Below are 15,538 nucleotides of genomic sequence, written 5' to 3'. Positions count from 1 at the left end.
CTGGTGCTCTGACTCATCTTTTCTGGTTGCTGTCAAGTATAGCTCCTCATCCACAATCCACGTTTCTGACATGTTTCTGGGCCTCCAGCTGAGCTTGGAAATTAAGCCTGGATCAAGTCGCTGTCTGATTGTAACCAGGGGTCCCCCAAGCTCAGTAAAGAATTGGTGGAGCTCTGATGGGGGGGGGGTGGGATTAGTCTGCCAGATTGCTTTTGGCTGAGCTGTGATCCTACCACCTGCTAGCTCACAGCAATACCAGTAAGTGAAGCAGCTCTCCTCTAATCAATGGTGTACTTCCTGTATGTTGCCATGGAGCCCAGTGAGTGCAAGGGACACTGATGAGCTGAAAGAGTGGTGATTCCCAATTGTATGGATAATTTCTATCTTTAGAATTGTCAATTACAGTTGTGCATTACCAGAATTTTAACATCTTCAATCATTCTAAATAAGTACCGATGGAGAAAATGGCAGTGCAATTTACACTATATACTGGGCTGCGCATTCAAAACCAGTGTGGGAGGCTGCTGTTGTAATCTTGAGCAAGGTTTTTCTTTGATTGCTTTGGTACATTCCCTGCTGTATAAAAAGCTCTCTAGGTGGCCATTGTGGATGAGAATTTGTTTTGTGGTTAAATGCAAAAGCAGAATTGCATGGAAGTCTGACTCTGCAGGACTGTGGAGTCTTGCCCCTTTAGTGCGTTTCAGATTGTTTACAAGATGAGGTAAGTAAGCAGGCATTTTGCCTTAGCTCTGAGCAGTGCTGAGGCTTGCAAGACCTTTGATGGAATTTGCTAAGCCTAATGTGGAGAGAGGTCAAAGCCTCATGATTCATGACCCAGATCTAATAAAGCACACTTCAGACCTACCAGGTGCAACGAGGTGGAGAATAATTTTTAAATGGATAAATGGCTTGAGAACAAATACACATGCACCATGATGGCCTTGGCAAGAGGCTCACTCTGTCACAACAAAAACTGCAAGAAAGAACAACCAAAAATAGAAATGAGAGAATGTGACATATGCACAAGTGCAAAGGTCAGATTAACAGATGTATTCTGACAGCTGGAAACACCCCTCCCAGCTAAGAAGACTGAACATTTCAGCTCACTCTGGATTGTTTCAGTTGCTGGCAATAATTAAATTGAAATAACTTGTGCCCACAATCCGTATGCTATCGGGGTGTTCAGTCTGATTTAAGTACTGTGTTGTTGGGTGTAAACTAGCTATTTCTGGTGCTGTTACTAAAATGGGTGTTTTTTTTTAATTCATCTGAAAATTAATTTAAACCAGTGAATAGTATGCAGGTAAAGTGCCAATCAACCAAAGAAAAAAAACATCACTTAAGTGCAGTGGGGGAACTCTACTATAAAGAGTTTGGCAGGATGGTTTTCTGTTTCCCAAGAAACATCACAATCCATTCAGGGCAGAGCAGACAATTTAAGGTAATATATAACTGGAGGAACGTTTAAAATGAGATTCATTGGGATAAAGAATGTTGATTATGGTCTCAGTGTTAGTTTGATATTTATTAATCCAAGTTTTAAAAGTTAAGAAGCCCAGCTGCTTAAACATGCTTTTCAGGGAGCAGCTTAAACTCTGATTGAGAAGCATAACTGGCAGTGGCACAGAGCATTCCTTAGAAATCATTCATGAAAGTCTGGAATGCATGTCTGTTTTGAGGAAGATAAAAGGGTATAAGGTGGTTGAATTTTTTACATTTGAAGCCAGGGTTTTTAAATTACTGCTTTCCTGGCACCTGCAGGCTCCTCTCTTATGGTTCCTTTAGTATAAATAGAATCTAATCTGTGAATTCTAAAGGCCATTTTAAAAGCTAGTCTTTTATAGAGATGGGACACATGGTTCCACCAACAGAGCAGCTGAACTTGGCTGAGGTGAAGGCTTGAATGGGGCTTCAGATTAATTTTTGTGACTTGCAATCCTGTTAGATAGTGTAATGGATTGCAAATGATGACAACCTTCAGCCACGATTGCATTCACATCAGAGGGTTATTCCTAGCAAACATCTCAGATAGAAATGGGAATTGGTTTTATAATGCATGAAAGACTGGACTGCCTCCCATTTTCCCTAAGCACTTTGTGCCCAGGAAACCTCCAGAGAATTGGGGATTTACGCTTTGTATACATTTGATAGCTTATTTTAGTACACCTTTGAGATTTGGGGTCAAAGAAGTCAGATCTTACCCTTCCGGTTCTGGCTCAGAAAGTGTGCTATGTAGCACTCTTCAAAAAGCATTTAAACCAAACAGGATGTGGTCTCCGCATGAATTAATTTGGGTTACGAGTAGTGATCCTTATCAGCTGTTTCCAAACCTCTGTTGCTCTGGGTGTAGAGCTTGGCTAAAGTAAGGTTAACAAGATTAATAACTTAATGACTGTCAAATCAGTCTCTACTTCGTGGTAAACCATAGCTTTTCTTGAACGGGGACAGTCAACAGTGATGACTACACTACTAGAAAGCACATCCACTGCAGTGGATAGGGAGCAGTGCTGAACATCCAAACCTAGCTCAAAAATGTGGCAAACTAACAGTCATCTGATTTTTGGAAATACTTGATCCTGGGGTCTCATCCTCATGCAGATAAGACTATTAGGTACAGCTCTGGTAGTTCTAAGAAATGTCTGTCAAAATGACTTTTGTGCAAGCTTTAGGAAATCCCCTCCATTGTGAAGACATGTTAAAATTACCAACTAAGTGCATGCCTACCCCCACCGTGCCATACATGAAGTAGTTATACAAAATAACTAAGGAAGAATGGTACTGTAACTTCGCCATGGCCCAGACTACAATTGAATCTAATAAGCTACTAGAATAGATGTACTCCATCACTACACATTAGTAACACCTCAGCTCAGCTGGTTCTGTACTTAACTACTCACAATCCATCTGGTGTAAAACGCAGGAAGTTACAACAAGAACCAGAAGACCCTCCAAGGTAAGGGGCACCTCTTCAGAGGTGGTCAAGTTACAGAGCAGCATAATAACTTCCCCTAGTGCTCCTAGTTAAATAGAGGGTGACTTAATTGGCATGTTTCAGGATGACATGTGGAGATCCCTGCTCTTGCCCAGCATTCTGGAGAAAGGGCATCTTCAAAGGGTTGAAGGTTGCTGGATAGGTTCTGAAGAAAACAGGCCTGTAGCAGCTGCAGAAAGCAAACAGCCAGGAAACCCTGTTCACTGCACGCTTGGCACTGTGGCTGCTGTGCTGTTGCCTGTGATCCCTTGGTCCTGTTAATACTCATGTTCTTCTACAATTGCAAGTCTCAGGCTATTTAATTGAACAACCACAACTGAAGCTCCTTGGTTATTGCAAGGCATGATTAATCTCTATTCAGACCCATACAATACATATCCCCAGCTTTCCCTCATTATACATGTTAACATATAGCACTCTTCCTGCAGGTAACATTGTTGCCTAGGAAACACTACCCCTGAAAGTACTGTTATCATCAATTGCTGTTCTCCCCATGATCTTCACATTAATAGAGCATCAGATTATTGATCTGTGGCATTAATAAGTGGTACCACAGAGGACAGCTCAAAAGGTGTTAATGGCTGTATACAAAGAACTTCAAATGACACCTTAACTTTATTGCACAGACATGCCAGAGGATCACCATACAAGCCACATTACAGATGCAGTGTTGAGGATGTCCCATTCCTGTTGTAGACCTTCAATTACCAGTCTACCTTCTTCCCATGCAGTTAGCAGGGCTCTTTTTCCTAACAAGAAAAAAAAAAACAGCACACCTTTCAAGAAAAAAAAAAGGCCAATGACCAAGTCCTGACACTCGATCACTGTCTTGGAATAACAGTTCAACACCAACAACATTCCTACACTGGAGTTCTTAGCTTTGAGAGCACAAGCGCCTCAACCTTACCCAGATCATGAGCCATCATTGGAGGAAAGAATGGCAACACCGTCCCACACTTGTCCAGTGGAGATACTGCTCACTTCAGCACAAAAGCATTAGTCCAATAACCCAGTCATTTTACCTAAAAGGACCTTCAGTTTCTGCCCATTTCAACAGTGAAATAAGTATAGCGGTGCCCTACCTGGGATTTCAGTGGAGGGATCTCTCCTTACTTACTGTGCAGCAGCATCTAGCTGGGTTTCAGTGTCCCAGAGACAGGAACACAACTGGGCTCTTCCTTGTATACAACTTTCCTCAAGATGGATCTTCCAGGTATCCAATGCAAGGTATTGTACATACCCATGAAGTCTCAATTCTGCAGACAGAATCACAAGTCTGTGCTTAAAACTGTACAGTCTCCAGACTCAGCACGGAAGAGCAGCCAGCTCACCCTCAAAGTCTTTGAAAGACTAGGACACTAAGCAACATAGACCAGCTGTGCTTTTTTGCATGCAACATCCTGAACAGCTACAACAGACTAGAACTTCACCTCAACCCAACATGTTACCCACCCAATAGCCGACGCACACCATCTCAGCACCAGCAGCAATCCCTACTGGACAGCATTACTTACTGCATTTCCAAGCCACAACACAGCTTCTCAAGTCCAACAAATCAGCTAGCTTCAATAACAGTGTTCTGATTTAGTTGTCCAAGCCATTGACATCTTGCTCTTCTCATCAAACAGATCCCACTATTCCTGGGCCATTGGAACAACAGCAACACAACTGACAATAAATAATTCTCCTCCCCAACTCAATATAAATGTTTTCCTCCCAAGCTTCACTTTTATAAGCTTCTTCGTTAATTACAGGGGCTTGGTTAATTCCATGGGAACCTATCCCGAAAGCCCTACAATCCTCATGTGGAATGCCCAGGTGTGTCTTGCTCAATAATGCTCACCTGCTTCCAGATCCCTGCCTGCTCAGAAGCCATCTTGGCTCAGAGAAACACCACAGTCTGGGCTTGAGCCAAAATGGAAGGTTCCTAGGGAAGCCTTCTAGAGACACTACAACATTGCGTTAATACATTTTCCTTGAACATTAATAGAAGTGTGTTCTTTCTAAACCTTTTAGCATACCTCAATCTATTTCAGGAATAGATTAAGAAAGAAAGATAATGATTTTATTATGGTTTATATATATTCCATTACACAAATAGAGATTTGTGATTTTAACATTGAAATCACTTCAGCACCCAATATTATTTCTCTTCCTACGTCAGAATGCTTGTCAGTGCCTGTTATAATTGGAACAGTGTTCTCAGTTGATGTATTGCAAAGGAGCAAGTCAGAGCTGCATAAGAAAAACATGCTTTGCTAATGGAGTCCTCTGTATTTAAAAAATAATACTGATTGATGAGAGTGTTGTAATTTCAGTGGACTAAGGAGATTGAGGCAGGACTTTGAAACATAGAATTTGCCTTCTAATGTTTTTGTTGCCCTGTTTTGGCTAATGATTGTTTACAACTTTTTTTGTGTTGAGCAGCCTACTTCCATTTTCACGGAGAATTTGGTGGTGGTTTGGTAAGTAGGCATTTAAATACATTTAGCAGGGTAATTCGTTTGGATAATCAGTAGAGTCTGGAAGAACATTTTATTTATTTCTGCTTATGGTTTTGGTTTTTCCTCATGTACTCAGACAACCCCATCACCTGTTAGTGATGAAGCTGAAGCTGTGTCTAATAATAGCAGTAGGAAAGAACAGGTCTGGCAGATGTGAGAGCAGAGAAGTGGCTTCAGTTCAAGAAACTCCGATAAGGGGAGAGAGATGAGAGTGACGGTCTCAGAGGAGACTGGGGAGAAGAATATCGAAGGAATCCTGGAAGGGACCGAGAGAGATCACTTATTCCAGGTGGAAATTGTCCTTTATAAAGAATGTGATTATTCACAGAGAGCAGCCTGTTCAGTGTGAGAACGGGGCTCTGCAGTAAGTCCATTGTGAATGAGAAAGTGAGTTAGGGCTCCACTGAGAGGCGGACTGAGTTAGCAGTGGTGGCTGGACACAGGAATGGTGTGCTGACAGCTGTGTGTGCTCAGCCTAGGACACGAGAGTGAGATGTCTGAGAGGTTGTGTGGGTTTTAACATGAGTGTGTGGAGTCTCAGCCTGGGAATGAGGTGCTGGAGACTCTGAGCTGTGGGAGACCCAGCCCGGTGGTGTTGGGAGATGATGTCAGTGGCAGGGAGCGGACCTGGAAGTCCGAGGGCTGGCGGGTCACGAGAGGAGGGAGCAGGAAACTCCATGAGTCATCGGGAGCAGGCAGCTCCTGGAGAGATTGAGAAGTGACACTGAGGTGCAAGGAAGGCCTTGAAGAGAAGCAGCCTCGGTTGTTGCTGTGTCAGCCTGCCAGTAAGGCAGAGAAGGCAGTAGAGCGACTGTTTCGAGGGCGTTCCACTGCTGCTCCCCGAAAAGGACCAGCCAGAGGGTGAGAGCTAGAGGTGAAGCTCACTGAGCTCGGGAAACCACGAGTGAAGGGCTCGGCGATGTGAGAAACCTCAGGCATGAGCTCAGAGGAGATGAGAGAGGACAGAGGCGTAGGAGGATTGTAGACTGTGGCCTGAGAGTGCAGGAGCTGGGGGCCCAGACATCTTGGTGTAGGCGTCTGGTTGCTCAGATGAGGGGGCTGTGATTATCAGCAGGAGAGGACAGTGTGTGTAAAGAAAGAAAGTTCCCCAGCAGGCTGTCAGGGGTGTGGGGGTGTGTCTGGAGTGTTAGATATGTCTGTTGGTGCCCATAGTGGTGTCAGACGCCTCTGTGCAATCAGCCAGCTTTCTTTGAGCTAGTTCTTCCTCCCTGCTGCTTTCAACAGCTGCCAGAGTCTCTGCCTGAGCCTCTCGCAGTATTCGTGATACTTTTACAGGACACCATTGGCTGAGGTGCTGATCCTGCTCTTGACCTCTGTAGGAAATTGTTCATCTCCTGCCAGGTAGGTTCAGACTCTTCAAAAGGAAGGGAGAGTTTGTCTGGTTTAACGAGTGTAACCGTGTTGTCTGGGGTCGCTGTGGGTTCTTATAACTATTCTTCCACCTCCTCTCTTGTGAACTCCAGCTTTCCTCATCTTTTATCCATATATAAAGCTTAGGGTTTATATGCACGGAGACTTTATTTGAATATAATATGTACTTCAGTACAGTGCACTAATGTTGAAAATACGCTAATGAGTTAACTCATTACTGCAGTTAACCAGTTATAAAAATGTAGTTGCAGTGTGATTATACGCTGTGAACTACATTGACATGAACAAAGGGAAACGTGAAAGGATGTCATGGGGAAGTGTAGTCAAATGTTCCTTTACACCAAGAGTTGTGGGAGAATGGCATAGGCGATCCAGCCATTTTGTTGAAACCAACAGCCTAATCATGTCTCATGAGGTGATCGAATCAAACTGATAGCAGTAGCCAAAAGGGTTGCATGGATTGAATACTGTCCTCTCATTTGAACTTTCTCATGTTCTTGTAACTTCTTAAATTAACTTCTTAAATCAGCTGCATGGCACAACTAATAAAAAGTACAAAGGTAGTAAACCGAGTGTGTGGTGAGATAAATAACGTTATTGAACAGTAAGTGTCCTGCAAAGATCCTTAGACCCCACAGCTCACCTACAGTTCATTCACATTCCTGTGGCTCTCAGATACTAATAAATATTAAATAGCCTAACTGTGATTACTCAGGTGGACATGGGAAAAAAAACGATTTTGAAACTTGTAACTCATGGGGGTTCTGAACGCATGCTCGAGGAGGAGGAGCCAAGACAAAGGAAAGCTGTACCGTCAGCCTGTAGCCACGCCCACTCGAGTGACATCTTTCGCAGGCCACGCCCCGCGCACCTGTCCGCCAGGTTCTGCGGGAGAGAAGGACGCTGAGCGAGTTTGTTCCACGGTTTTTATTCTTATTTTCTCATTTTCGTTTATTTTAACGTAGATAAAATTTTACTCATGTAATTATGAAGTCTAAATCTCGCAGGAGAAAGAGGTAAAACACGTCTTTTCGTTGGGAGCTATATAGCAGTTTTAATGTCTTTTCTTTTCCTAGAAAATGCTTTTGTTAGTTTTAACAAGCCACTTGTGTTACACAGACAGCGCGTCTATTCCTTTTACATGGAGAAAAGCTCTCTTGTAGGAGTAAACTGCTGTTTTGCCAGAATGAAAACGTCGCTTTCTGTATATCTTAATCTTTCTTGATCAAACATTTCGTTAACTTGGTTCACAAAATCAAACGTGGGCATTTATCCAAACCGAAAGTTGCCTACATAGAATTGTAGAGCTTTTTCATTATTTTCTAGAGTATGTTGGGTGATATGTTCTTATATTCTTGGTAAAATGTAATACTTTTTAGTTTAAATTCTAAATTCTGCTGTTTTGTTACTTCAGTTTAGTGTATACGGGCAGGACATGGCTCGCATTAAATAATGGGAGTATAAACGTAAGTATAAACGTTTTATTAATTTGTTTACACGTATTTAATTCAATTCTGCACTATCTTGCCCTGGTGAAAACGAAAAGACCTTGGTTTAAATTGAAAATTTAAATGCTCCTCTAAATGCGTCTGTTCTTGTGTTTCCAGCTTGGTGTCTTCGGGCGGGACATGCTCGGCTCAGCTGCGGGAATTATCTGTGTAAGTATAAACCTTTTTATTCGTTTACACCACACGTATCAAACTGAAGTACAGTATATACTGCACCTCCCGAAAATTGTTGGAAAACGTGATGCACCTCGTCAAAAGTAGACTCAAACTAGGAGATACTAGATTTCTCCACGGCGGAAGTACTTTTGACCCGACAGCACTGTAACCCTGCGGTTTATAGAAATCATTTTCTGCTAAAACTGCGATCACTTTTTACCTTTTTTGATGCGCATAATACAGATTCACAAGACACCATTTTGTTAAATGTTAAAACAAGGGAGCCTATAAAGATTTGGATAAATTATTCATGTGTTAACTAAGTTGTTTCAAAAAAAGAATATGTAGCTGTATTGATTGTGTTGTGCCTTTGGTATTCAACTGTTTCATCTTCTGAACGTGTCAGTCAATACAGAGGTTCGATTTATTGTAAGTAGCTGGGATAATTTCGAGAACCCGTTTGTAACAGAAAGCACAGCTTATACAGATTTCTGTTGTTTTGCAGGAAATCCAACGAAGTTCCAGTCTTCATTCTGGTCGCTGCCCCGACAGATGCCTTGGAGAACCAGTAACGTGCTGTATGTTTCTGTGTTTTTCCATGTAGTCTTTTCGTACTCTGTTGACTTGTAAAAGCATTTAGCATTAATATAGCCGAGCTTTGACACTTTGTAATTTAAATGCATGTTAATTTTCACTTTAAAGCCTGTCCATGTCATTACTGGAATGCTTTGTTTTGTATGCAATTTTCGCTCAATAAATTGATACTTGAAGTTTGATTTTGTACTTTCGTTTTTTGTGCAGAGTTCTGTATTCCCTTGGTCCTGAAAAACCTTGATGTTGGTGAGTTTTTTGGCGGAGAGATTTTGCAGTTTCTTTAAAACCATGCGATGGGCTGTTTTATCCTTGAAGTCCCGACCGCAAGGGGACGCCCTATCGCATTTTGACTTGAAAACTGCAGAGGCTACCCCCTTGTTAAGTGGGTCCAGATTTTCCCGCCAAAAAACTTAGTATATATCGGGTCTCTTTCAGGGTGTGGTGTCCTCCCATCAATCAAACCAAGCCTCGCCCACCCCCTTTTAGGAGAGGGGTTGGGCGGGGGCTGGCTGATTGACCACAGCTCTAGCCAAGCCCCCTCACTCCCAGCAGGAGAGGAAAGCAGGTTGGTGATGGCTTTGGTCCCTGCAGAGAGGCAGGTCACCTGGAGTGGACTTAGTTACAAGCTTGTCAGTTACAAGCCGTGACTGATGGGCTGAGTCCGCCCCGGGTGACTCGTCTCTCTCGGGACCCAGGCCATCACCAGCCCCGCCTTCCTCTCCCGCTGGGAGTGAGGGGGCTTGGCTAGAGCTATCCTCAGTTCTCCTCCCCCCACTGCTAGGGACCCTAACCCCCCCAGAGACTATCTAAAAAGGCGGGAAAATTTGGAGACACTTAAAAAGGGGGTAGCCTCCGCAGTTTTCAAGTCAAAATGCGACAGGGTGCCCCCTTGCGGCTCGTGGCGCAAAGTGCAAAACAACCCTTCGCATGATTTGAAAAAATACAAGACAATGCATGAAAAAATCAAGAGCTTTTATTGCAGAATGCACAGCACATACAGTAGCAGCAGTCAACAAGAAACAAGCTGGTCAAGAACTTCACTACATTAAGGTCAAGATACATCATTGAGTCGAAAACATTACAGATCAAGCCGCTGGTTTCAAAAATGAACTTGAAGGAGAAGCACACTTGTCAAGAATAACTTGCCAAAGCACGACGAGTTGCTGGAGAGGAGCTGGAAAGGAGATCGCCGGAGCGCTGAGGATCAGGAGCCGCAGAACTGAAGGCAAAAGAAAAAGGATCAAATTAACAAGATATCGGATTTGCTGAATCGATTCACTTGACGTTCTGAAGTCTATTAACGATTTTAAATAAGCTGCCTGAAGAAAGAAATATAAAAACAGGCTCAAATTCAATAAACCAACAGGTAACTTCAGGAGAAATTACACATAAATCCCAATCCCACTACCCCAGAATTTCGAAAATAGGTTCAGCCACGTAGAAATTCAATATATAGTATGTATATATATAGTTAGCATAAATCGTTCTGGTGTTAAAATGCTGGGAATGCACCTTTTCACTGTCGAGTTGCACACACATAAATAGAACAACAGAAGGTAGGAAAATAACTTACCTTGGAAACTATTTTCATAACTGGAGGCCCGTTCTTGAAATCTTTTTGTCGTCTGGAGACGTAAAAAAACAACAACAAACGAATTAGTTTATAATATATTTTATCATTTTGGAGGCACCATGTGAATAAAAGAACCAGCGCCTTAGAGTTTCTATTTCTGTTCAACAAAAGCACAACGAAACGAAAATAAGTTATATAGTTAGTATAAACCTGTTCTGGTGTTAAAATGTTGGAAAATACACGTTTCCCTGTCGAGTTACACACATATAAATAGTATAACGGAAGGTAGGAATATAACTTACCTTGGAAAAAACTCTTTTTCAGAACTGGAGGCCCGTTCTTGAAATATTTGTGTCACCTGGAGAAGTAAAAAAACATCAACAAACGAATTAGTTTATAATATTTTACAATTTTGGAATCAACAGGTGAATAAAAGAACCAGCGCCTTAGAGTTTCTGTTCAACAAAAGCACAACGAAACGAAAATAAGTTATATAGTTAGTATAAGCCTGTTCTGGTGTTAAAGTGCTGGAAAATACACGTTTCCCTGTCGAGTTACACAGATATAAATAGTACAACGGAAAGTAGGAATATAACTTGAAATCTTTTTTTCACCTGGAGAAGTAAAAAAACAACAACAAACGAATTAGTTTACACAGCTGCTGACTTTATAAAGCAAATGTTTGAAGGTAAACTACAGCGTTTTATCGATAAAGGAAACAGACCTAGAGGAACCATATCTTAAAAAACATTAAGACTTAATTAAGACTTCGAGAGCACGCTCAAAGAGATCACAAATTTCGGCGTCCTAAAACACAAATTAAACCGAAACAAATGCAATAACAAAAGCAGAAGCAAGAACACATTTTGCCTAGCTTTTCTGAAAGTGAGATTTGATTTTTTTGCTCTTAAAACAAGAAAATTAGAAATAAAACGCACACGCACCTAACGCCGCAGAACCTCTCCCCGCCGCCATCTTGCCGGGCGCACCTGTGGAACAGGTGGACGGGGCGTGTCCGCTGAGGAAGGTCACTCTGGAGGCGGGCTCGGCTCCTGAATGACAGCTGTGGATTCCGCTACAAGGGTTCAACACGGATGTTACTGAAGATAAATAGAAACTTTAACTCACCGAATCATACATAAAGTATACAACCGCTAAGGATTTTCAGACACCCTGATACAGTGGCATTCCCCTGTGAAGCTGTCTGCCGGTATGGTTTAGCTTGCGGCCGGTTGATTGAATCAAGAGAAAGGTGCTGCTGAGAGACCCCTGTCGCCCCTAGTTAGGACTGCACCTCTCTTGCACTGCTAGTGCCCCACCTGTCCTGCAGGTGTCTCAGTGGTATAAGGGGGCTGCTTTTTAGAATTCAGAACTATTAATTTACAAAGGACTTAAACCCCCCATTTTCCCCTGTTTTGAAGGGCCCCGAAAATGGAGCCCCCCAAAACGGCCGGCGTGGTAGAGAACAGCCACCTCCACAAACTCACCCCGCCAGCCGAACCCGGGGCTTGGATCTCAGACTGACGGGGAGGCTCGGGGCTCGTCTGCAACTCACGACACTCAGCGGGAGTCGATCTGCTTTTCTAAACTTTAGACGTGTCCGATGGTTCAGCCCGCGGAGCCACCAGGCCGGCCATGGAAAACACCGGGCATGAGCATCTCTTATTCAGTCTAAAGCCAAGTCACGGTCCCGAGACGAGGCAGTTCCCCCTGTTTGCTCGCTTTTCGAGCAATAAAGCTTCTAAGAAGCCTTTGTAAAGCGCTGTTCTAGCGTTTTGTGCGACTGGACATGACTTGTTTATCTTTTCGAATGACAGTGAAAAATAAAGCATAAACATTTGCAGTAGAGTTGGGGGAGCCTGTATATCACGTGTCAGACATGATGTCTGAGAGGTCAAAATGTTTATGTTTTTTTTTTTAATGTATGAAGACTACATACTTAAAAAAACTGCATGAACGATTAAACGCATGTAAATGTTTTATACCCGGTGTCTTGGCAGAGTATCCCTTTGGTTACTTTATACCAGTAGGTGTCACGATATCATATATTTCCATGAGCGTTTGACAAGGTTCCTTCAGTTTAAAGATTTAAAAATCAAAAGCAATACATGTAAATACAATGTGAACACGTCTATGCTTAGATAACAGAACAGCGATAGGGATTAATAACTAGCTTTGCTATGAGTAGAGCATCAAATCGATAATTATTATTACTATTAGAGAAGCCATCATTTAATATACTATAAAATAAAGTTACTGTAGTCAAGTGCAAAGAGTGCTGGTGGTAGAAATGTTGGCTATGAATATCAGATGTCTGGTAATGAACTAGTGGAAGCAGTGTACGACAGGTATTTAAGAGCTTCAGATTAACATATATTATCTCTCTAAGAAAGAGGGATGCAAATTATTTTGTATTAATTTTTAAAAGTCGTCAAAATTCAATTTGATGTTGTACACCGTATACACAGGTTATACAGTGAAAAGAGTTGGGGACCACTGTCCGTGAGTGACGTACTGTACAGTGTATCTGTGCTTGATCCAAATTTAAAAGACGAATTCTGAAACACGGTTTGTGGCGCTAGGTTATTAGGTTGACGCTAATTTATAATCTTTTACTATTCATGATCTGAATCCCTGAGGATAAATAAAGTATTTTGAATTAAACTGAATTGGAACAAATCGTAAATGTTCAATTAAAGTTTCAACGAGGTTACATAATCAATACTTCAATACCATGACATGGATAATGACGTTTTTAACTTTGATATATATTCAATTATTTTTTGTGGAAAAAATATTTTTAAATATTTCCAGAGGCTGCATGTGTGAGAGAGTAAGAGTTCCCAATGTAGCTTTACAGATGTGTTATGATCTACCTTGGTTAATTTGGTACAAAGTGCACCTAAAAAACAAATTCCTGGTTCTTTTTCACGTCTCCGAATTTGCTTTTTCATAAATTTGCTTTTTCGGTCTCGTACTACAGGAGGTGCCAATTCTAGTATTTTTAAACACGTGGATCGAATCTTTAAACGTCCCTTGATTTGCATTTTTAAAACGGACACAAGGAGAAACTGATTGCTTCTTCAGATTTAAAAAATATTGCCATAAGTATTAAGACGTGCTTAGTAACGCTTTTTTAAAGTACAATTGTTTGCTAATATTCGCTTTTTAAGGCTAGACCCGCAACTGTTGATTACGGTATGATATTGGAGACAAACTTAATTTTCCTGTTCACACAAACGCACAGCAAATATGCAAAATCAACCTTCTCCAACCCCGCACTCCGCAAACAGAGATACAAAATCGCAGTCTTACCCTCACATCCGGAGCCAACTTCACGGAGCTGGTCAGAGGATCACCAAACAGCCCAGTTATCCGAGTTCCACATGACACACGCAGTGTGGAGGATGTCCCATTCCTGTTGTGGAGCTCCAGTTGCCAGTCTCCACTTTACCCACGTGGAAAAAAAAAGATCTCTTTTTTTCAGCAGGGTGAAAAAAACAGCACAGCTTTCCTTTGCTTCTTGAAAGGAAGAGATACCTTGACCACGTCCTGACCCTGTGTTGGTCATGGTAGCATTGTCTCAGAGTAACAGCTCAACAGCAACACACCTCCCCAGGCCAGTCACACTGTGGACTCCCTCCTCAACCTCACCCAGATCATACCAGCCCTACCAGCGCGTGAGGGCAATGTTGTTGCAGGAGCACATCGCCACCGGCACGCGGGTGACCTTTGTAGCACCTCCGCCATGTGATTCAGGCGACAGAAACCCAGTGCAGAGAGCGTTTGGAGAGCCCCTGGAAGGATATGGAGATCCTGGTGTTCAGACAGGCTGTGGGTGATCGGAGATGCCCTCTCCTGCTCTATGCCCAGATTGTGGGTCTGGCCACAGGGACCTGCGACCCGCCCCTCCTGGCAGCGGGTGGAAGGTGTGGACCTGCCTCACGTGGAGAGAGCCCTGCGGGCCGGGGAGCTTAGCCCAAACTCCGACCCGGTTCTGATCCTGGGTGCTGGGCTCACAGGTGCCGATGCCATCCTGGCCTGCCACCACCAGGCAGATCTTTGACATCTCTGCAGCCTTCATCCGCATTGACTCCAACCCCAACCTCTTCTTCCTTCCCAGAGCTGGAAGACCCCTGTCCCTGGAGCTGGAGAGGCCAGCCGGTCAGCTTCAGGAGGAGCCCCCTGGACAGGGTGGCCCAGGGCAGCCTGGCCTGTTCATCCTGGGGCCACTTGCAGGGGCTTCCTGCAAGGTGGGGCTGCCTTCTCACTGAGGAAGGGGGACCCCGTTTGAAGGCTTGAGATGAGACGGACCAACTATTCCTTTTCTGAATGACACAGTCCGGACCTGACAGGATCAGGTTTTGGGAGAATCTGAATAAGCGTCCAGGAGTTCAAGTGTTCATTGTCTTTGTCTGGAACTGAGTCATACTGTACCAATTTCTTTTTATGGATTCAGCTTGCCAACACATCTTTTATCCCATTTGATGGCTTAACAACTCTTTTAGCAGTTGTGGAATGAAAAGAAATGAAATGAAAACTCTTGCCCTGTAAAAGGGGAATTCAATGTGTTTCTAGGGGTAAGCTTTTTATACAGTTCAATTGGAATTGGAAATGGACACACACACCACACACACCGTATCCTCGAAAGCAAGTGTATTATAGGTGTTTTGTATTTATCTTTTTTTGAGTACCATTGGTGTTTAAATAAATCTGAGTGAAAGCTCTAGTATTTTCTGTTTACTGTTCCTAGTATTTGAAACAGTGCAGTAGAGGCTGTCTTGTAAAGGGTGGATTATAGCATGTATTGTTTCTGCTA

At 42.8% G+C, this 15,538-nt stretch overlaps 3 long non-coding RNA genes across 3 annotated transcripts; 1 reads left to right on the top strand and 2 right to left on the bottom strand.

Annotated features, from left to right (window-relative positions):
• Positions 1-3,588: 3,588 nt before the first annotated feature.
• Positions 3,589-4,683, bottom strand: LOC148644567 (uncharacterized). Its single transcript, XR_015928680.1, has 3 exons — positions 4,507-4,683; positions 4,075-4,248; positions 3,589-3,741 (listed from the first exon to the last, which is right to left on the bottom strand). It is a non-coding gene; the product is annotated as an uncharacterized LOC148644567 (long non-coding RNA).
• A 514-nt stretch (positions 4,684-5,197) lies between these two features.
• Positions 5,198-9,298, top strand: LOC148644566 (uncharacterized). The gene is made up of 4 exons (XR_015928711.1): positions 5,198-7,904; positions 8,303-8,354; positions 8,496-8,546; positions 9,058-9,298. It is a non-coding gene; the product is annotated as an uncharacterized LOC148644566 (long non-coding RNA).
• Positions 9,299-10,099: 801 nt separating this feature from the next.
• Positions 10,100-14,810, bottom strand: LOC148644565 (uncharacterized). The gene is made up of 5 exons (XR_015928713.1): positions 14,035-14,810; positions 11,664-11,794; positions 11,022-11,077; positions 10,720-10,771; positions 10,100-10,365 (listed from the first exon to the last, which is right to left on the bottom strand). It is a non-coding gene; the product is annotated as an uncharacterized LOC148644565 (long non-coding RNA).
• Positions 14,811-15,538: the final 728 nt, after the last annotated feature.

The sequence above is a fragment of the Lepisosteus platostomus genome, chromosome 20 (assembly GCF_059453375.1).
Source record: "Lepisosteus platostomus isolate fLepPlt1 chromosome 20, fLepPlt1.hap1, whole genome shotgun sequence".
Taxonomy (NCBI): domain Eukaryota; kingdom Metazoa; phylum Chordata; class Actinopteri; order Semionotiformes; family Lepisosteidae; genus Lepisosteus; species Lepisosteus platostomus.
Note: the sequence above shows the minus strand (reverse complement) of the source record. Positions and strands in the feature narration are given on the sequence as shown.